The 23008-nt window shown below is 33.7% G+C and overlaps 1 pseudogene; it reads left to right on the top strand.

Moving 5' to 3' along the window:
• Positions 1-550: 550 nt before the first annotated feature.
• LOC133179647 (uncharacterized) lies at positions 551-18327 on the top strand (annotated as a pseudogene).
• The last annotated feature ends 4681 nt before the right edge of the window (positions 18328-23008 follow it).

The raw sequence follows: 23008 nt of genomic DNA, 5'->3' as shown, positions 1-23008 counted from the left end.
ATATTTATCAAATATGAATATGATGATAGAATTCATGACAGTTTATTTAATAGATAATTTAGGACCAGTATAAAACAGCCCACTGCACAAAATAACTATGTGTGCAGCCTGCATGTAAAAATAGGAATCCAAACTTAACATACTTTAAATACTTCGAAAGAGAAAAAATGATCATTTTCTTCTAAAAAAAACCTTCCGCCACAAAATATAGTTCCTCACTTAATGCTTTTGGTATGGAATTTAATCATGGAGTTTTACCTGAATATAGTTAAACTGGCATTGTAGAATCCAAATTTATTGCAAGAATTAAAACATTATGCAGAATTTTTGAAATATAGGTTAAGATAAGAATCTGCTCAAAAGCTCAGGAGCGAACCTCGTTAAGGAGTATTTTTAGTGTAACATGCATGATGCGTACTAAATCTTACACCTGGAAAAAGAGAATTTGAGTTGATTCTTTGTAATGATAATGAACTCTTCTTAGCGTGAATTTAGGTCTTTGTAATAGAAATACTGTTTTATTGTTAATTTATTATACCTGTACAGGTTACCTTAAAAGAAGGAAGAAGTCTGTTTCTGATGCTGAAAAATTTTGATTCCACCGAATACGCTAATTTTGATAAAATGTGTCGAACATCAAGGACAGCATTTCTACAATGGGCAAAGAGAGAAAACATGTGTGTTCAGGTATGTTTTCGTTAAATACAGTCTAAATTGATATTAGATTAGATAAAACTGATGAAGATGAAGTAAGAATTTTTTTGTACATTTTCAAGTTTAATAACATTTTTCCCTTTTCGGCTACGAGCAACTGTGAAAATTTTGATTTCAGCTCTTCTATGCTTTTGTGATCGTTTTAATTGTGTTTTAATGGTTTCAAGCTTTTTTAAACGATTAATTTTTTTAATATTTTCACAACATTTCAAAAACCACTGGACAAGTTTCAATTGCATGGCCTGGTCATGTGTGTAACATAGAGCTAATGTATATTTAGTACCAAGTTTAATATGGGAATGCATATAAGACTAAACCAAAAAAACTATTTTAGAAGGAACTGAATATATGAGATGTTTTGTTTGGTTCCAATGCAGGAAATACTTGAGTAAGAGTATAACTGAGTTGATGTTCCAACACCTCGTAAAAACGATTCTAATTTTTTTTTTCCATCAATAAAAGAGACATCATTAGTCATATTTATAAAGCAGACCAAGAGAGTGGGGAATTAAGTTTGTTGAAAATAAATAATCTAGGAAAAAATAAGTACTCCCTTGAAACATAGTTTAGAGTCTGACAGTCCCCCTTTTCTTTCCTTGTTACTGAAAAAAAGAAAGTACATGTATATAAATTAAATAATATGTTAAAATTCCTGATCATCTTGGAAATACAAAATCTCTGTCCTTCCATGTCATGGAAATAAATGAGTTAAAATGCTTCAAGTATTTGAATAAATACTGCAAAGAAAAACACTAAAATGGAATTGCAGAATCAACAAAAAGTTGGGATGACAATCTTGTAAACAATTCATATTTGATTATTCAAAGGGAGAGGGGGGGGGGGGGGGGGAGAAGTCACAGCTATGTCTGTTTGTGCCTCTCTGTGTATGTCTTTGTTTATAATGAAATACTTAATAAAATAAATGCAGATTGCCGAAGTATATGTACAATTCACATCAATTTTAGGATTTGGCTGCTGTTGCGAGTTCAACAGAAGCCACAGGAAGCCGTAATACAGCAAGTGTTTCCATTGACAGTAGCGCATCTCAACATAACAACACTGCAGATGATAACGATCATGCAGATGACCAAATAAACACTGTGATATTTAGTTTAGATTTGTTCAATGAGATCTGTCCAATAATGTTTAATAAGAAAGCTTGATTAAAAAGCACTCTAAAATCATTCTATTTTCTAAATTACTTACTTTATGCACAAAATAAATAAATCAATAAATAGATAAATAATAATAATAACATCTCAAAAAAGAATTTGAGCACCTTTCAACAAAGCCACCAAAAGATCGGCTTCTTTAATATAATGCTTGTTGCCTTAAGTCACGGTTCTAAAGAGGTACATGTATATCGCCCTTGCCATGTCAGGCGCGGATCCGGGATTTTTTTTCCGGGGGGGGGGGGGGGGTTCCACCCCAGTGAAAAAAAATCCAGCCTAGAATATTATTGACAAGCAAAAATAAATCAAATAAAATATAATAATAAAACCTAAACTCGCACAAACGTGAAAAACCAATTTTTTTTTTTTTTGGGGGGGGGGGGGGGTGGGAGTCGTGTTCAGTCGTTGACTTCTAATGCTTCATACCTCAGTATGACTTTTCATACCAACTTACCACAGATCCGCATTTTCGAGGAGGGTCTGCGTTTTCTAGGGGGGTCCAAGGTCACTTTTTACTTGGTTCAGTATAAATTTAATAACTCTGCAAATTCCAAAAGGGGGGGGGGGAGGCGGACCGCCCCCCATCCCCCCTCTATATCCGCGCATGCCAGTATTTCGCCGACTAGCAAGTTTTAATGGAAAGTACCTTTAGCTTTACTTGGCGCTTTGAATATGTATTGAATTTAGGAGAAAAAAAATAAAAACATGCGGAACTGCCTCTACATGTATATTATATGGTTTACGGTGTGGCCGTTGGGGTGAGCGCAGTAATTCACTTGTAACGTTGATCCGCCACTTCAAACCTCAAGTCGCACGAGACTTTGACGTCACAAGACGTAACGGAGCTCGTCAAAGTTTACGGAGACAGCCGAGCGTCTGGTTGAACGAGACTATAGGCCTTGTGCAATTTTAACGAAAGACACTCTAGATTACTTTTTTTTTCTTTTAAAGCACATGTATCTGCCGGTTAACTTATACGCTGATTCGTGCTATAAATTCACGAGAAACACTTTTAAAAATATATTATAATTGTATATACGACATTTTTCACATCTAGCCCCTCTGCGTATTTGCATATGTCACTATAATATTTCTAATTTGACATTTTACAGAATTATGTATGTTAAACTTTTTCGATTTTTGACTGTTTTTAAGAAATAGTTTTGTTGTTTTCATGAAAGGTCTAGATCACTATTCGCTTCGGGGACTATTGCTGCTATCCACATTTATCTATCTTTTTTTTCCAAAATAGTACAAAATCCAGATTGGGAAAAAATGTATAGATCTATATGTTAAAACTTATGTGAAAAATATATTATTAAAAAAATACAGGGGATCCCGACTTGGTCAAAATAAGTAGGGATGCCCTGTATACGAGTAGAGTAATTAGATATAGTAAATTTTGCTTTAGCCGCTTGTTGTCCCCCCCCCCCCCCCCTCCCGTTATTCTTTTGCTATAAGGTAGAGCACTGGCAAATTCCATTATTTTAATGGCATCGAGCTCTTGAGCTCGAATGCCATTTAGCGGGCGCAATCTTTACGCGACCGAATGTGTCAGTCGATGCATCCGCAAAAGAAAATAGTAATAATAATACATCTATTTCTTTGAAAATGTTCACAATGAATAATAAATAAAATGAAAATAAAATTACATCAATAATATATCTACAAATTATTCTGTTATTATATCATTATAAGATATCTTGTTTTATTTTCACACAAGAAAAACGTGAAAGTTCTTGCAGATAAATTTCTATCTAGAAAGGCTGTGTTGAATGACATGAATAACATTTCGGAGGGATAACCATGTAAACACAAACAAACAAAAGAAATAGGCGGTAAAATGATTACAATATTAAATTAACACAAATGCTAGAAGAATTTCCAAATCTAAACCTTACTTTTACAATCATATTACCAATTTTATCATAAAAACGGGTTTTTACTGTATTTCCCCATTTCATGTATGCCGTATTATAACCACGCCCGATCATATCTCGATCGTTGTCGTAACAGAGCGGGTCATGGTTGTAGTTTAGATGCACTAAATCAATGTTTAGACATTGACAATTAGAATAATATTCATATAAATTCAATAAATCCTTGATAGTTCTTCAACTAACTGAAAAAAAAGATAAGTTTAATATTCGACGGCGTCTAGTCAATTCTAACCCTGCTCTATTCGGACTGAGGCATAATGCCACAGACTGTAATTTTGACATTTTGTTTGAAACTTTTCAAAAAAATTTATTAGTTACCTGAGTCACTCATTTGACTTACTGCTAAATCTTTAAATTAAAAAAAAAAAAACTTTTGAAACTGTTTTTCATGTTCCATGCCATTGAAGCGTTTCAGACTTTTGATTTTAAAATTTTGCTTGTCGGAATTGTTTAGTGTTACACGAATCTTTATTTCATATAATATGCTATTGGGATTGTGACCAGTATAATGCGAGACCATTTTAATTATGTTCATGTTATTACTCATTTCAGAATGAAACAAAACATATTGTATTCAAAGATTTGGACACCAAGCTCTTGGGTACGTTTTATTTGTAACTAAGTGTCAAGTCTGCTTAGTTTGAGTATTAAAAATAAATTGAAATAGGATAAGTGTTTTAATAAAATATTCCAACAAACTTCTCACGACGAGAGAGAGAGAGAGAGTAAATTCAATCGCTTTACTCCGGTGTGAAAGAGACATGCAATAATTTATTAATATATCAACATTTTTTAATTTTATTTACATGCTTATTTAATGTAAAGGCATTGTTGATTGCATGCTCCTTCCCAAATCCAAATTGGTGTCCATAAAAATGTATACAATTATTCCCCCTTTATAGGGAGAAACCTGCTTGTTCCAGTATCTAATTTAATTGAGCCTGCATCTGCGAGAAAGGTGAGAGATCTAGATGAATTCCATGTTAAAGAACTGGAAAAACAGCTCATAGATACTACGCAAGTGTTTTCCGTCTTAATTGGCAATATACATGAAGATAATTCAGAAGAGGCATCATCGTCAGTTGTGCAAGAGGAGGTATTTCCCCCACATTGAGGTTTTGGGTGGAAACCATACACGGCAGGCACTGCAAAATTTAGTTAAAAGAGAAGGAAGTATTAAGAAGGTGTGCATTGACATTTATAAGAATCTCACGCCAACAGAAGCAATGCTCCTTGGGCTGAATCACAATGCCAAACACGAATACTCCAAACATACTTCCTTTGTTGAATTAGTGAAACTGTTCAGAAAGTTGCGAGAAGAATGCCAATCTAAAGAAAAATCTGCAAAAAATGCGCACTTATCTGGAGTGTAACCAGTGTAACTGGAGGGGACAGGCCGCAGTAATAATGGGAATGAGTGTAAGTAATAAATATGTTTAATGTCTCTATAGTATTTAAATGAAAGAGACCACTTAAAAAAACGACGGCTTTAGTAATTTAGTTTTAATTAATTTATTCTTAATTGGCAATCGGTTTTCATAAAAAATAAAGTAGAATTTATTCAGTGGATGTAGATATTTATAATTGCACTTATCTTGCTTGACAAAATTTCACTTTCTGCTCGATCCATGTATTTTTGATAAAGGTTTCTGTTTATGTTACAAATATTACAAAGAGTATTTTTATAATTTTTTAGTCACTGTGTCTACATTGCTTTGTTTGCTTGTGGGCCTGTAAATTGCTTTTTTGTATACATATAGGTGTTTAAGAAAATGCCTCTCGTTTAAGCATATGCATAATTGTAAAAAGTGACATTCAGAAAATAGCCTGTAAATGCTTTTGCAGAAAACTAAACTAAAAAATTCGTACAAAACACATCTTCGCTGTGCATCATTAAATGATGATTTATGGATTTTATTGGAAGCTGAATAAAATCAGAAATAAACCGAAAGGCGAGTTAAAGCAAACACATCTAATGCCATGGACACAATGTGAAGAAAAAAAGAAAGGAGAACTGTTGAGAAAGATAACAAATGGAGATCTTGATTTTGCCAAATTCAAAGAGCAGTGCTTAATGAGGTTAACAATTTTTCATGTCTTCCATAAAGCATAAAATCTCAGAAATTACGTATCTAAATTTCAATATGGATTTTATACAAATGAATGCTTTAAACTTTTTCTCATATATTTCAGTAAAAAGTCGCTTGTAGAATCAATCAACCAAGAGATAAAGGAAGATCAAGAGACTGGTGAAGACGAGTAAGTATTAATTCATCTCTGTTCTGCTTATACATGTACATGTGCTTCACTTTACATCCCTGCTTTTAAATGTTTTTGATAAATAATGCATTTAAAAAAATTTGAACAAATAACGGCATTCTTCTTGAAATGAATAATAGGTTATTTATCACGTCAAATATTTTTATGTATGTCTTTTGACATAAATGCATTTGATATGGAAAGGGATTAATTTAATCAATAATACTAAAGGTCGAAAGACCATTTAGTGAAATTGTAAAGTTTTTTGCACAACTTTCAATAATAAACTGAAAAAAAAATAATCATTGTCATCAGCAATATAAATTAGATTTTTTATGCCCCCGGATCGAAAGATCCCGGGGGTATATTGTTTTTGTCCTGTCTGTCTGTTTGTCTGTTTGTCTGTCTGTCTGTTGTCAACTTTAACCTTGCCCATAACTTTTGATTGGTTGGAGCTATGACTTTCATATTTCACATATGTATTCCTTGTGACAAGACCTTTTTTTGGGTACCATCATATTTGACCTTTTGACCTTGACCTTGGAGTTTGACCCACTTTTGCAAAATTTTATGAGACTTTAACCTTGGCCATAACTTCTGAACAGTTGGAGCTTGGGGTTTCAAACTTCACATGTGTATTTTTTGTGACAAGGCCTTCCTTTGGATATCAACAACTTTGACCCTTTGACCTTGGAGTTTGACCTACTTTTGAAAAACGTTAACCTTGGCCATAAGTTTTGAACAGTTGGTGATTGGGGTTTCAAACTTCGCATATGTATTCCTTATGACAAGACCTTTCTCTGGATATCAACCTCTTTGACCCTTTAACCTTGACCTAGGAGTGACCTACTTTTGAAAAACTTTAACCTTGGCCATAACTTTTGAATGGTTGGTGCTATGGCTTTCATACTTCACCTATGTAATCCTTGTGACAAAACCTTCCTTTGGATACCAACCACTTTGACCCTTTGACCTTAACATAGGAGTTTGACCTACTTTTGAAAAACTTTAACCTTGGCCATAACTTTTGAATGGTTGGTGCTATGGCTTTCATACTTCACATATGTAATCCTTGTGAGAAGACCTTCCTTTGGATACCAACCACTTTGACCTTGACGTTTTACTTACTTAAAAAAAAACTTTAACTTTTGCCATAACTTTTGAACAGTTGCAGCTAGGTCTTTCAAATTTCACAGGTATATTCCTCGAAACAAGACCTTTCTTTGGGTACCAACATTTTTTTTTATCTTTTGGCCTAGATTTTGACTTGCATTTGAGAAACTTTAACTTCGCCATAAGTTGCCATACGGGGGCATCAGTGTTTCACAAACACATCTTGTTTTACGATACATTTGTTTAATTAATCTTTTGTTAGGAAAATAAAAACTTATCTCTAAAGGAGGGAGTAATATGTTGCAATTTTAAAGTTAGAAAATATAGATTATGCCCTTTAACTATTTATCATGTTCCACATTAATAGAATAAATTGCTATTATAATGCATTTTTTATTAGGGATGTTAGCAGAAGTAAAGACAAAGTAGGGAACGATGGTGAAGAGACTGTACTTAGTGATGATGAAACATCTACTAGGTACATGGATGATTAATGTGCATGTATTAGTAGTAATTTAGTAACTAAAAGGATTAAATCATAATCAAAACTAAGAATCCTTATTGTATAATTTAATGAATGCAATCACCGATTCAATTACTTGTAATCAAATGGACATGATGAAAATTTAAATTAATATGATTTTTAATTTAAAGAATTACCTCTTCCAGATCAGTTTCATTGAGAGACGATTCAGGAGAGATGGATATAGCCACCCCTTCTAGTACATGTATAATTGGGGACCTACAATGCAAGCTGAATGATGAATAAAAGCGAAATGAGGATCTACATAAGAAGTTAAAAAATGTGCGAGAAAAAAATGAAGAACTGAAGACAGAAATAACTATGCTGAAGTCTGAATTGACAGAGGTAAATTTTGCATAGCAAATAATTAAATAATTAGTGAAATCAGATGTAGTAGTACATGTGATAAAGTAAGAGTGGGAGTTAAAAAAAAAATAATTTTATGAAACAATCAAGGAATTAAAACAATTTATTCATTCTTTAAGCAAAGAAATGGTCACACAGTCTTGGGAAGAAAAATTTTATACCGTGAAGGTAAGGTTTCTCGGTGAATATATCTTCTTGATTTTTATTAGTAAAGAAGTTCAGACCATGGATTCAGGTATTAAGCACATTTCTTAATCTCCCATAATTTAACTTTGATAAAATTCTCTTTTTTTAAAAAGAAATCTTTTTTTCAAATTGAATACTAGATTACTTTCCAGAAATGTCTGAACTTTGAAAAGAATTATTTATTGTTAGTCAATATGATTAAACCTTTAAAATGTAAATTATAATGGTTTACTTTAATCTATCATGATTATACAGCATCAACATGCGGAAATTCATTTTAAAATGATACAGCAACAAGATGCACTGAAACATGCAGAGGCTGCCGCTGCAAGAGCACGAATGAAAAGCAAAGTATGATAAGAACACATTACCTCTTCCATTTTGAAACCCTTTCTAAAAATACTGTTTACATGTCTGCATATTACATTTCTCTAATATCCACAAATCTACATTTACAAAAATAATGTCAATTGTCTTTGGAAAAAAATGTGCCCGTGTACTAAAACATCACAGTATAGTTACCATAAATAGTAAAATAAAATGTAAAAAACAGCAATATTATTTCATTTTCAGACGGAAGAAGAAAAAAAGAAAAATGAAGAAACACTATCACAAACTGAGGTAATTATTATCAAGCAATATACACGCATGGTGATGATATATTATTGCAAGCAGAACAAAATTATGAATATCTCAAAGTTTCATGATACGTGAAAAACACCCTTTAAAATACTGCAACAGATTGTTAAACGACTCTGGAAACGAGATTGTTTTAAGGATATTCACTTACCAAACTTTAATAATTGTGTTTATTGATTAAAGTCTCTGCCTATTTTGTAGATTGAAGTCACTGAAAAAGGAAATAACAGCACTGCACCATTTCTTCAAGACAGCACTACTAAGGTACATATATTCAATGTCTTCATATCAGGTTCTGTTTATTCATAATGAAAAAATATTGCTTGTAAACAAAAATTGAAACTTTGGTTTACTACGGGTTATACAATGGAAGCTGTAAATAGAAAATGGAACATTACTCTGATAAATTAATAATTGTAGTTACATTTGTAACTACAGGAATCGGTTCTTTAAGGCACCTGAAATTTGGCAAGCTTTCAAATTATGTACATATCAGAATAAACAAATTTAATTGTACAGTGTAAATGCATTGCAACTTAAAATGATTTACTTCAGATTCTCTTTTCTCTTTTAGGGAAAGAAAAGGAAACAAAAGGAAACTGAAGAGGAGGAAATGAGTGAGGTAGAACATTTTACATTTATTACTCTTTGAGGGAAAAATAACACATTGCAATGTTTTGATTTTATCTATCATATAAAAAGTCACTCCTTGTATATGTTAATTTAAATATTTAATTAGGTCATTCCTTGTATAGGTAAATGTAAAATAGTTAATTAACAGAAGTTAACAATTTAAAAAAAAACGACCGGTTTAGAAGATGATGCTTTAAAGATACAAATTAAGATAAATTCATCAGCTCCTAGAAATCACAGAATCTAGATTATTTGAAGTGGTTGATTTTTTTTAAACATGTATCCCCGCTTGAAAAACGGGGGTATGTAGTGATTAGGGTATCCGTCCGTACGTCCATTACGCTTGGGAGTAGCCGTTCTATCTTCATTGCACTTTTACTACTTGATAGAATTTAGTGAGGCTTTCACAAAATCTTAATTACGGAATGCAATTGTGACATCCTATTTTACATTTCGATCAGACATATATTTAGGGTTTCCTAGAGCAAAACATAGACTTTGCGATTATTTTTGCTAGCACAGTGCTCACAGACACTCTAGTTGATTTCTTGGCTTTTATTAATGGTTGGCGATCGTATGTGATGGTTTTTGTTTGTTTGTTTATTGTTTAACGTCCCTCTGGAGAATTTTTCAATCATATGGAGACGCCACCACTTGCCGGTGGGGAGCTACAAATTTTGTCCTATACTCGGCACTCAGGGCCATTGAACAGTGAGGGATCTTTTTCGTGCCAGCACCTACTGCGACACCGGAGCTCGATTTATACGGTCTCATCCGAAGGTCCGGTCTCCTCGTCCCACAGTGGGATTCGAACCCGCGACGTAAGGATCAACTCCTTACTCCGCGACTCTAGAGCGAACGGTCTAACCACTGTGCCTCGCGGGCGACGTGTGTGATGGTGGTTGGGATGAGTCAGTCAATCAATCAGTCCTTTCTAAATTGTTCAAATTATGACCCCGGGATTAGGATGGGGCCACAATAGGGAATAAAAGTTTTACATTGAAATAAATAAGAAAAATTTGAACAGCAGAGCCACAATTAGTCATATTTATATGCTAGCATCCTCGGGTAGTTTGAATTCAAATTTGTTCAAATCATGACCTCAGGTGGAAGGATGAAGCCACAATATGTGCTCATTGTTTTACATCGTTATGAGCAGCAGGGCCGTTGTAAGTCAGGTGAACGCTGTGACCCATGGGCCTCTTGTTTATTTTCGAACTTTAGCTAGGTATGTTGTTTCATTCATTCAAAGGGCTTTAAACATGGAAAAGTATTTTTAAGCATAATAATCTGAGAAACAACATCAATTGATAATTTTAACCTTATATGCTGATGAATGATTTTCAATTTCGTCTATAGGTGGATTGTGGATTGGTACAGTATGATGGAAAGATTTACTTTGGATCTTTCGAAACTTCAGATAAATTTGTTTTTTGTAAATTACCAATCGCTACCATCAATGCAGAGAATAATGATGTCATTATCGATGATCGAGCAAAGACCCGTGAAATAAACATGAGAGACTGTCAGGCAGTTAACAAAGAGGATATTGTTCTTAAACAAAAAGGACGAATCGATGCCAAAGGAAATGTTATGATCGATCCAACAGTGAGTGCAGTGAAAGAGGCCGTGAAAAAATTGATTAGAAAATAAATGTAAAACACTGGATCTCTCTTTCTATCAAAATTATAATATTTCATGTAGAAGTTACATTTCTTATTGGGAAGGTGGGGGGCAGCCAATGGAGGAATAAAGGAGGTAAAGATTTACGGGATTATAGGGGTCACATACTATAAAAAGACAAGTAATTGAAGCATATACAACATTTTAAATTGATCAGGATTACATGATAATTGATATATTTTTGGGATGTGATAGCTCTTTTTAGTAACAAAACTAAATGTTTTAAAAGATGATATTTTGAGCTTTGAAGTTGTGCATTTTGTAACTAAAGAGAATGATTTTTATAGATAATTTACTTTGTAAAGACTCGGAAGCTAAATATTCGACAATTGGTTTTAGTTGCTGTAAAAAATAAATGCGTTGTTGTGTTGTGTAAAATTTTCTATAATGGGAAGTTGATATAAATATAAAATTGTGTATTTTCCCTTTTTCACAAATGATTGAAATGCACCTTGTTTACTGTTAGATATCTATTTTCTCAAAAATATTCCGCGTCTGTACTATAGCCAGTGTAAGAAATAAATGCATAATTGCACTACATGATATTTTCCCCTGTAAGACCTTATTCCTGTCCAGAAAAGTTGCCGTTAAAATTAACTTTAACTGTGAATAAAGCATATTAGATGCAGTTTTTTTTTTTTTTAAAAATCATAACAAATTTTGTAGGCATTTCCTTTGGTACCTTGAAATAATTTTCTTGCTTTTAATACAGAGCACTTGATTGAGAGAAAAAAATACCTAAGATTATGAGAGATATCCTTATTTCTTAGTTTTGAAAATAAATACATCACCAAGATGAAAATATTGTCAACAATTTTGATTAATAAACTTTATCCTTCGAGCTCTTAACTTTAAAATTTAAACTGTAACTCGGGGGAGGGGGGGGGGGTTGCTTTCATCAAGATGTAATGTTTGATTTTGCTTTCAAATAAAATATTCTGTGTCATCGATATTATTGTAAACTTGTAACATTGATGTTTTGTCTACCTCAAAGAATTTTCATTAAGATCTCGTTTGCATGAACAATTTATTATTGATAATCCTTTTTTAGGGGGGGGGGGGGGGTTACCCAGTAGATCAAGTCTTGTAATCATCAAGTTGTGGTATTGTTCGTGCTTTGAATAATATATCATATTATTGATATTCTTTGAGATGAAATTTATCCATAGAGTATTTTCTCATCAAGATGCAATGTATTTTTTTTCTATAAAAAATATATATCAGTTTATTTAATGAGAAGAAATTTACTTTGTTTAGTTCTGCTGTTTTCAATATGTATTTTTTTTTCTGTGTATCATATTAACTGTAGCAGTGATATTCATTGGGGACATTTACCCCGTAAAGTCTTGCTATCATCAAGTTGCAATGTTTGTTCTTGCTTTGAATAATATATACTGTATCATTGATACTCTTTTGGGGAAACATACTACGTAGATACTTCTCAAAGTGTAATGTTTGCTTTTTCTTTTTCTTAGAATAATATAAACTGTATCGGTAAAATTTTAGAGAGGAAATTTACCCCGTAGATTTTTACTACCTCCAAGATACTGTGAAGCATAAATTCTGTATCTGTTGTATTCTTTGGGGGGAAAATTACCCCGTGAAGACTTGCTATCAGAAAGATGGTTGCTCCTGCTTTGAAATACTTTATATAAACTGTATCAATGTCATTTTTGAAATTTACCCTGTGGAGTTCAACGATTTTCAATGTGTAATGTTCGCACTTTATAAGAGTAGTTAATATTAGTACTGTATCAGTGATTTTCTTTGGGGGAAAATTTACCCCGTAAAGTCTTGCTATCACGAAGATGGTTGATTTTGCCTTGAACTACTGCATGTATACTGCATCAATTTCATTTTTGAGAGGAAATTTACCCTGTCGATTTTTCTTGTGTTTAAGATGTTAAGAATCATAAATACTGTATCAGTGATTTTCTTTGGGGGGAAATTTACCTTGTAAAGTTTTGCTATCAGATGGTTGCTTTTCTTTTAAATTACTATATATAAATTGTACCAATGCACGTTTGAGAGGAAATTTACCCTGTAGAGTTCTACGATTTTCAAAGTGTAATATTCGCATTTTATTAGAGTAGTTAATACTGTATCATTGATTTTCTTTGGGGGGAAATTTACCCCGTAAAGTCTTGCTATCACTAAGATGGTTGCTTTTGCCTTGAACTACTGCATGTAAACTGCATCAATATCATTTTTGAGAGGAAATTTCTGTCGATTTTTCTTGTGTTTAAGATGTTAAGAATCATAAAAACTGTATCAGTGATTTTCTTTGGGGGGAAATTTACCCCGTAAAGTCTTGCTATCATTAAGATGGTTGCTTCTGCTTTCAATTACTGTATATTAACTGTATCGATGTCATTTTTGAGAGGAAATTTACCCTGTAGAGTTCAGCGATTTTCAAAATGAAATGTTTGCTGTTTATAATAGTAGTGAATACTGAATCAGTGATATTCTTTTGGGGGGAAATTTACCCCGAAAACAATTGCTATTTAAAAGACGGTTGCTTTTGCTTTGAATCACTGTACATAAACTGTGTCATTTTTGAGAGGAAATTTACCCTTTAGATTTATGCTATCTTTAGGATGTTGCGAATGTTTTTCTTTTGGGGAAATATACCCCTTAAAGTCTTGCTATCATCAAGATGGTGGCTTTTTCTTGAAATACTATGAATATACTGTAGCAATGTCATGTTTAGAGAGGAAGTTTACCCTGTAGAGTTCTGCTATTTTCAAAGTGTGATGTTTTTTTATGAGTTGTAAATACTGTAACGGTGATATTTTTTTTTTTTGGGGGGGGGGGATTTACCCCGTAAAGTATTGCTATCTTAAAGATGGTCGCATTTGCTTTGAATCACTGTGTGTAAACTGTATCAATGTCATTTTTGAGAGGAAATTTACCCTGTAGATTTTTGCTATCTCTAAGTTGTTATGAATCATAAATACAATAACAGTGATTTTCTTTGGGGGGAAATTTACCCAGTTAAATCATCAAGTTGGTTGCTTTTGCTTACTGTTATAAACTGTACAAATGTCATGTTTGATGGGGAGTTTACCCTGTAGAGTTCTGCGATTTTCAAAGTGTAATGTTTGCTTTTTCTATGATTAGTAAATACTGTATCAGTGATATTCTTTGGGGGGAAATTTACCCCGTAAAATCTTGCTATCAGGAAAAGGTTAAGTTTGCTTTTGTTGTGATTAATTAATACTGTATCAGTGATATTCTTTTAGGGGAAATTTACTCCATGATCCTTGCAATCATTTTATTGTACATATGTCGAATTGTCAGTATTTCCTCTAAATATTTACATTTCAGTTTGTGACTTTAGATCGTCTTTCTATTAGAAAAATGCTGATTTTTTTTATATTCTCATCAATAAATATCTTGTAAAACTGTGTTTTTGTTGAATTTTGTCAATACCTAAGGGCAAAATGCTTAAAACAGAAAAAAAGATTTTCTGTTTTGATTTTGGAATGCGTTTTAAATTCCCTGTTGTCAATTTCATACGAAACCAACAGAAGTCCTCATCATGTGCTCCATGCGTCCGCGTATGTATTTTATTTTTGATGAAGATTTTGGAACAGCTTACTATTCGCGAGATTTTTTGTTTTTATGTCATTTCCTAGGTCTGTGAAGATAATTTGGCTAAAGGCCTTACAGTGAAGCCCGCTGTTAAAGTAAAATGATGCTAGTGTGGTCTTGAAAAAACGCACACTTTGTTGATATTTTGTTATTTACACATCTACATCTACTATGAAAATAAAAAAATATTATCTGAATTAAGGATTTTAACAATCGTTGCATTTCTTCGTGAAAAGCATTTTAAGACATTTCAGTCGCTTTTCGGCATTTGAATCCTTAATAAAATAATTTTCATTTTGACAATATTATAATTGTTGTCTGCTCTAAATAATGATATAAAATGTCCAAGGTGCTTTAGAAATAAAGAAAACAGCCCAAAAACCATTATGAAAATGATATCAAGAACATTCAAATAGGATGAGAAATAAAAATGTTGATCTCAAAAACCTTTTCCATTTTTAGGAATTTCTTGTTACCCTTAATTCCATTTTGATAAATTCCTTTTTTTTGGGAATGTTTTTTTATTTTTATTTTAGAGCTATCTTTTATGAGTTTTATATCATTTTTACTCAATGCGACGAGAGAGAAGACATTATCACTTTTATCTTATAACATATTTTAAAATGTCTTAAAATCTTTTAACTTTTTTGACAGTGGGCAGAAATTATAGGACGTCTGTTCGAGATATGAGAGCCATCCTTTATATAAATTGCTTAAAATCATGGACAATAAAATGGAATACGAAATCAAAAAGCCCTCATCATTTATTTAAAAACAATTTTCTGGATCAGGACGGAAAGAACGCAGTGCTCCTTTATTTTTCATTGGAGATTTTACTAACTACATATTCGGAAAGAATTAAAAAGTTAGATCTTAAGAATTTTTGGCAAAACTTAACCTAATTTCGGCAGACCAAAAATAACAAAGTCCATAAGGTAGCAGAAAAGGGACTAAGTATGAATGACTCTACTGTGCCTGCTGTAAATAAGTAGCAACATGGCAGTCTGAATGACAAGGTTGACAAAAAACTGGGAAATTCTCGTATTTCCCAGGACGGTAGGAAATGCTGGTAATTACCGGGAATTACTGGTATTTCCTGGGAAATATTGGGAAATAAGAAATAGCTACATATTTCTTGCATATCGAAATGTAGTACACTTTATTGGCCTGTATCTATATCTACCTGTTATCATTGTCCCTGATTTAAAAATTTTGGTTTTCAAGTAATTCATTTTATACAATCATTACACAGCATATCCCAGTCATGAGCGTCATTTGTTTTATGCTTGAGTCTATGAAGGTCCATGAAATGAACCCAAATATCCCAATTGGGTTTTTATATCTAAGAAAATTCTTAAATGAATATCAAACCTAAGATGAAGCTTTTCACTTCTACTCAGGTAATTCTCTCTTAAAACAGGAGCACAAAACTGTCCAGAGCAATTTGTTAAAACAACAAGATTGTTTGTAATAACTACAGTGTTTATAAAAGGTTTAAAACAAGTTTTGTTCTTGGATTTATAATTAATAAACTGAATAATTTAAAAAAAAACTGAAAAGAAACTTGAATTGAAAAACTTGAGTTTTATACAGCCAGAGAATATTTCAGAATGCTTATGGGTATGGGACCTGGGGTAGTGATACATGTTCAATTCCAATTTGAAAAATATTCTATATTATTCATCTTCTGTTTTTATGTTTATTTCATTTTTTAATTTTGTATAAGATTGAATGAATTAAATAAAAAAAATTAACGTAGTATTTCCAAATATTTCCTAGTTTACAGAATTTTTTAGTATTTCCCGGGACCGGAAATTCCCACCACTGGTATTTCCCGGCCAACCCTGCTGAATGACTACTGTGTCTGTGTAAATAAGTAGCAACATGGACGTCTGAATGACTCAACTGTGTCTATGTAAATTCTAAAATTGTCAACAGCTCTGAGTGGCGACGTCCTTTTGGACATTCTTGGGGAAATACAGAAGATTGCAAGTTCATTGGATTTTTCTTTTATTTATTTATTTATTTGGACAAGGAAAATGGATTGGGATTCCACGGATAAAACGCTAAGTATAAAGATTCCATTTTGACTTTGTTTTACATATTTCACGCACTTCTTTAAACAACATCAATTGTTTATCTATTTCTGCATTTCATTAGTCTCCCATGAAATTTTTTTGTAATTTCAAAAATGACATGTAAGTAACAAAATGAGATTTTTGCTCGCAATCTCACACACTTTCACACTTCCCCTCTGATTTTAAACAAGAATGAAATATTAAATAAAATTATTATTTTAGACAAAAAAGTTTCCATTCAAGAAAGTTGATGTTTTAATATATGTTTATAACTCAAAAATATTAATCCATGGTGACCGTAAGTTTTCAAAATTATTCCTTGTAAATTTGTCTCCCATGAAATATTAATCCTTATATTTACATAGAGTGCAGACAACCATTTTGTTCCCTATATTGATTGCTGCATGCGATTCAAATTTTTTATCGTTTAAAAAAATGTTTAAATTTATATTTCAGAAAGTTAACCCTATAATTATGCAAAAATGCCACATTTAAGATATGCCTGCTTCTGTGATATAGATCGACATTTTTTACTTCCATCTTGCACCTCTTGTTGACTCTCATGTCAGAGCAGATGCAACCACTTGCAGGAATTCGAGAAATTAATAGAAAATAAGAACATCTACGATAATTCCAACATGTTTTAATTATTCACAGAAATGACATAAACAATGGAGGCATCTAATACCTATTCCTTAAAAACCCCTTCCGCTGCTGTAATTCCTTTTAATTTAACAATACCAAAAGAAAATAAATCTTTGTCAAAGCATCTCAGATAATTTATTGATGAAGTTGAGGTACTTCATGTCATTGCAACAGATAACTCTTGTTGTCAACATTGTGGTGCCTCATCTGATCAAGAAAACTTAATTGCCATGAAAGAGATGTCATGGATTGTTACCAGATATGGATTCATGGAAGCTCAGTGTTAGTTTTTGGAATTTATGTCGAATACTTTATTTGTATATTGTAATACATTTTAAACATTGTTTGATTATAAAGTTTATGCAAATTGATTTCATTATTTACATAATTTATGTAACTTTTAAATAATATATCTTATTCTTTATTATGCATATCGACTCTGGTTTACCGCATCCTAAAAAATGAGTTGAAGACACTGTAATTTCAAATGAAACACGCAGGGAGGGTCGGAGATGTACCAGCAGTCGAAACACACTCAACAGCCTGAGACGGACTTGCCACTTCCTGAGTCAGTACAGGAACTACCTCAGGAGAAGATGACACTACCACTTCCTGAATCTGCACAAGAATTAGCTCAGGAGAAGATGACACTACCACTTCCGGAGTCTATACAGGAACTACCTCAAGAGAAGATGGCACTACCACTTCCGGAGTCTGTACAGGAACTACCTCAGGAAGAAGTTGACACTTCCACTTCCCGAGTCTCTACAAGAACTACCTGAGGAGGAGATGACACTACCACTTCCTGACTCTGTACAAGAATTAGCTCAGGAGAAGAGCTGTACAGGAACTACCTCAGGAGAAGATGACACTACCACTTCCGGAGTCTGTACAGGAACTACCCTAGGAGGAGATGACACTGTCACTTCCCAAGTCTATATATAGGAACTACCCCTGGAGAAGATGGCACTGTCACTTCCTGAGTCTGTACAGGAACTACCTCAGGAGAAGCTGGAAAGGTTGCCAAGCCATATCCTCAGTCTGTGATAGCTGATCCTCAGCCAGAACTTGTTGTCAGAGGAAGTGAGACTGTTGTCTCCTCAAGTAGCTCTCTCTTGACAGAACTTAACTAAATGCCTAGAAGTATTTAAAACAGATGTTAAGTGAGCCAATATACTCGTAGCGGTCCATTCCTTTCAAGCTCTTCAGTGCCTCTGTGTTACTTTTAAGGAATGGAGCGCTACTCTTAAAGGTTCCCTTATATATTTGACAAACATACGTTTTCTCTATTGTACCACTATTTAAAAATTTAAATGATATTCTAACATTCAGTCATTCCGGGAGGAACGATTGTCCATTCAAGAGGGAAGACACCATGGAAATAAAGAACTCTGTACATCTGCCCTTCAACCTCCTACATAACCTCGGTTGATTTTTTTTTCTAATCTTCAGGTCGATACAGACCTAGAATCCATTATTGGATTTGAACAGAATGACATAAGTGTCGATCTGCTCATGTCTGTCGTCGGAGAATTTCCAACATACACTGTTTTATCAGAAACCTTAGTATTTGGGGGGGAGGGCTGTGCCCAACATAATGTAACAGAAACCTTGCAAACAAAACTTTCTCTCTTTTGCACAGTGCTAGTTAAAAACACTACAGTTGAATCGGTGTCAAAGAAAATTTGAATTTAAAGCAATTTTAGACAAGTATTCCAGCATGATTACATAAGCATTTGTGTATCACGTTATGTTCCTTTATTGTATCTAGGATAGTATTTTTATTTAAAAGATGTTCATACCATTTCATTTTGGTTTTTGGAGAGGGGATTGAATTCCAAATAGTTTTATATTATCTAGACTTTATTATTCCATTTTCACTATTTCGAGGCTTTGAGTCTTTCCTCTGTTATTGTGTGTAGAGGAATGATATCACAAAACCTTTCTATTGAAAAAATGTATTTTGCTGAAGCATTATAAGTTTGAATGGAGAACATGGTATATAATGTTTCTATTTATATTGGGTGCTCTGTATTTTATAAGTTCTGTGGTCGATACAATGACCTTGTCAGCAAATACAATCTTTCATGAAGTCATATGCTGACAGACGTTTTTCATACTAATTGTTAGGCCATTATTTACACACTGAATTGTCGGCAGATTTTTCCATTACTTACCGATCATGACAAGGAGCAAACGGCAAGTGTGACCGGTCGGCAAGGGATACTCACTCCTCCATGGAACCTGATTCCACCTCTGTTTTTGCGTCTCCATATGAGTGAAAAATTCTCTAGAGGGACGTTAAACAACATACAAACAAACCTCTGTTTTTGAAGGTCCGTATTTGCTCTGTTCCCAATTTCTATCGTTTTAATCGACTTTTGACATTATATTCTTGAATACTGTACGTTATCTCCTCATTTCATCAATGTAAACTCTCTTGTGTGTAGTGTCGCTCGCGTTGTGCAGTGGTTGGAGCGTCTGCTCTAGAGTCGCGGACTAAGGAGTTGATCCTTTCGTCGCGGGTTCGAATCCCACTGTGGGGCGTGGAGACAGGTCCTTCGGATGAGACCGTATAAACCGAGATCCCGTGTCGCAATAGGTGCTGGCACGAAAAAGATCCCTCCTTGCTCAATGGCCGAGTATAGGTCAGAATTTGTAGCCCTCCACCTGCAAGTGGTTACGTCTCCATTTGAGTGAAAAATTCTCGAGAGGGACGTTTAACAACAAATCAATAGATTTTATCAATAGAGCCCCCCTCCCCACCAAGAAACACCAGAGCCTCTCACCCTGGGACCAGAAGTTTGCTCATCATAAGTAATCACTTTGTTTGTCTGCTTAACACTAAGAGCAGAAAGGATTATTTAATAGAATTAATGCATTTTCACTATATTATCAAGAGCCCCACCCTTACACCAGCTCATCTGACCTGGGGGTCATGAAATTCACTACTCTGGAAGAAGCACTCTTGCTCATCATAACTATATACTTAGCTTCTTTGCTTTTTAACCAGAATATTTTCAACGAAATTTTGCTTTTTCGCTATATAATCAATAGAGCCCCCCCCCCCCCTTTTCACCAGAACCCTTGATCCTGGGAGCCTGAAATTCACAATTTTGGAAGAGGCATCCTTGCATATCATAAGAATGTACTTAGTTTATTTAAATAATACCCAGGGGCAGAGAAGAAGATTCTCAAAGAAATAATTCACCTTCACTATAGGATCTATATAGTCCCACCCTAGCACCAGAACCCCTGTCCCTGGGGCCATGAATTTAACAATTTTGGAAGGGGCATCCTTGCTTATCATAACAATGTATTCAATTTGTTTTAAATAATAACCAGGAGTATAGAGAAGATTTTCAAAGATATTTTGCTTTTTCACTATATAATCAATAGAGCCCCCTCCCCCCTTTTCACCAGAACCCTTGACCCTGGGGCCATGAATTTCACAAATTTGGTAGACTCAGCCTATCATAACTATGTATTTAATTTGTTTAAATAATACCCAGGAGTAGAGAAGAAGATTTTCAAAGAAATTTTGCTTTCTCAATATATAATAAATAGAGCCCCCCCCCCCCCTTTTCACCAGAACCCTTGATCCTGGGGCCATGAAATTCATAATTTTGGAAGAGGCATCCTTGCGTATCATAACTATGTATTTAATTTGTTTAAATAATACCCAGGGGCAGAGAAGAGGATTTTCAAAGAAATAATGCACTTTCACAATATGATCTATGTAGCCCTGCCCTAGCACCAGAACCCCTTACCCTGGGGCAATGAATTTCACGATTTTGGTACAGTCACTCTTGCTAATCATAACTATGTATTCAATTTGTTTAAATAATAAACAGGAGTAGAGAAGAAGATTTTCAAAGAAATTTTGCTTTCTCACCATATAATCAATAGAGCCCCCCCCCCCCCCTTTTCACCAGATTTTCAATGTAAGAGGTAGAAGTTTTACAGCAGAGAGAAAAAGTAAAAAAAAAATACAAAAGAAAAAGGTGTACAGTGTAACACTTTAAAAACATTAAAAAAGAAATGGATGTTTTGTTGTCAGAAAAAGAGAATGTTGAAGACAGTTCTAGTGATGTTGTACGTATAGAAAAAAAAGATTTACAAGAGATGTCAAAAGCAAAGCCTTTCAATTGTAAATTAAGGAATTTTTATTATATTTTTAGAAGCCACAATGTTGGCATTGTACATATAACACCTTCCTTTGGATACCAACAACTTTGACCCTTTGACGTTGGAGTTTGACCTACTTTTGGAAAACTTTAACCTTTGCAATAACTTTTGAATGATTGGTGCGTCGGCTTTCACCTGTGTATTTCTTGGGAGAAGGTCTTCCTTTTGGCACCATTAATTTTGACCATTGACCTTGATGTTTGACATACTTTAACAAAAAAAAGCTTAACCTTTTCCATATCTATTTAATGGTTGCTGCTAGGCCTTTCATATTTCATAGGTTTATTCCTCCAGATAAGACCTTACTTTGGGTATCAACATATTTGATTTGCATTTGAGCAAGTTTATCCTTTGCTATAAGTTGCCATATGGGGGCATCAGTGTTTCACAAACACATCTTGTTCACGCTGAACCTGTTAATTTATGATCATGGGCGTTTTATATATTAACATTAAAGAAATATACGACAGACATAAGGGCAGTCCTGATTATATACAGAAAATTAACAAAAACAGTTGCACTGCCCCGCGTGTTCCTTCTTCCGAAATAAGTAAATTTGCCTTACTTTGGAAAGTTACAAAAATAGTCAAAGATATGGAACGTTTGAATAAATACACAAAGAGAAATATGCTGCAATGTGCTGAGGCCTTAACCCTCTCGATAAATAAATAGTACGTGCAAAATTTCGGTCATCAGATTTGTCTTACGTAAACAAAAAAAGCTGCCTTAACTCTACTTTTCCAAAATGGTCGAGCATTTTGTCGAGAGAGGATGTCTCGAAATCGAATAAACCCGTTAGACTAATTCACTGATGACGACTTGATTGCCAGATACCGCTTTCAAAGACAAGTTATTTTAAACTAACCGATTTAACGAAAAACGCCATACACCACCCTATGTCCCGGTCATCTGCAATTCCTGCTCACACGCAAATAAGTTTTCACAGTATTTTTATCTCTATATCCAAGAGAGCTAACGGTTCCCATTAATATTGTACTATGACTAATTTTCGCACCCAGTGATTTTTCTCTCTAACCTCATATATGAATATTTTAGCTTATAAGCTATCCTATACTAAAGACACTATGCAGCAGCTTATTTATTAGAATTTCATATACTTTCATCAACTTTAGAATCAGGCAATTTGGCTACAATGCTCATCTGAAAAGTGGAACATATAAATGTGAAAATCTGAAGTCATGTCTTTTTCATTCATCTCTCTCCTACACATATTTCAAAGCTTTTTCAAAGTGTAACTTTAATACTATAACACTT

The sequence above is a fragment of the Saccostrea echinata genome, unplaced genomic scaffold, assembly GCF_033153115.1.
Source record: "Saccostrea echinata isolate AGI-Se365-2 ecotype Australia unplaced genomic scaffold, CSIRO_AGI_Sech_v1 ptg000005l, whole genome shotgun sequence".
Classification (NCBI taxonomy): domain Eukaryota; kingdom Metazoa; phylum Mollusca; class Bivalvia; order Ostreida; family Ostreidae; genus Saccostrea; species Saccostrea echinata.
Note: the sequence above shows the minus strand (reverse complement) of the source record. Positions and strands in the feature narration are given on the sequence as shown.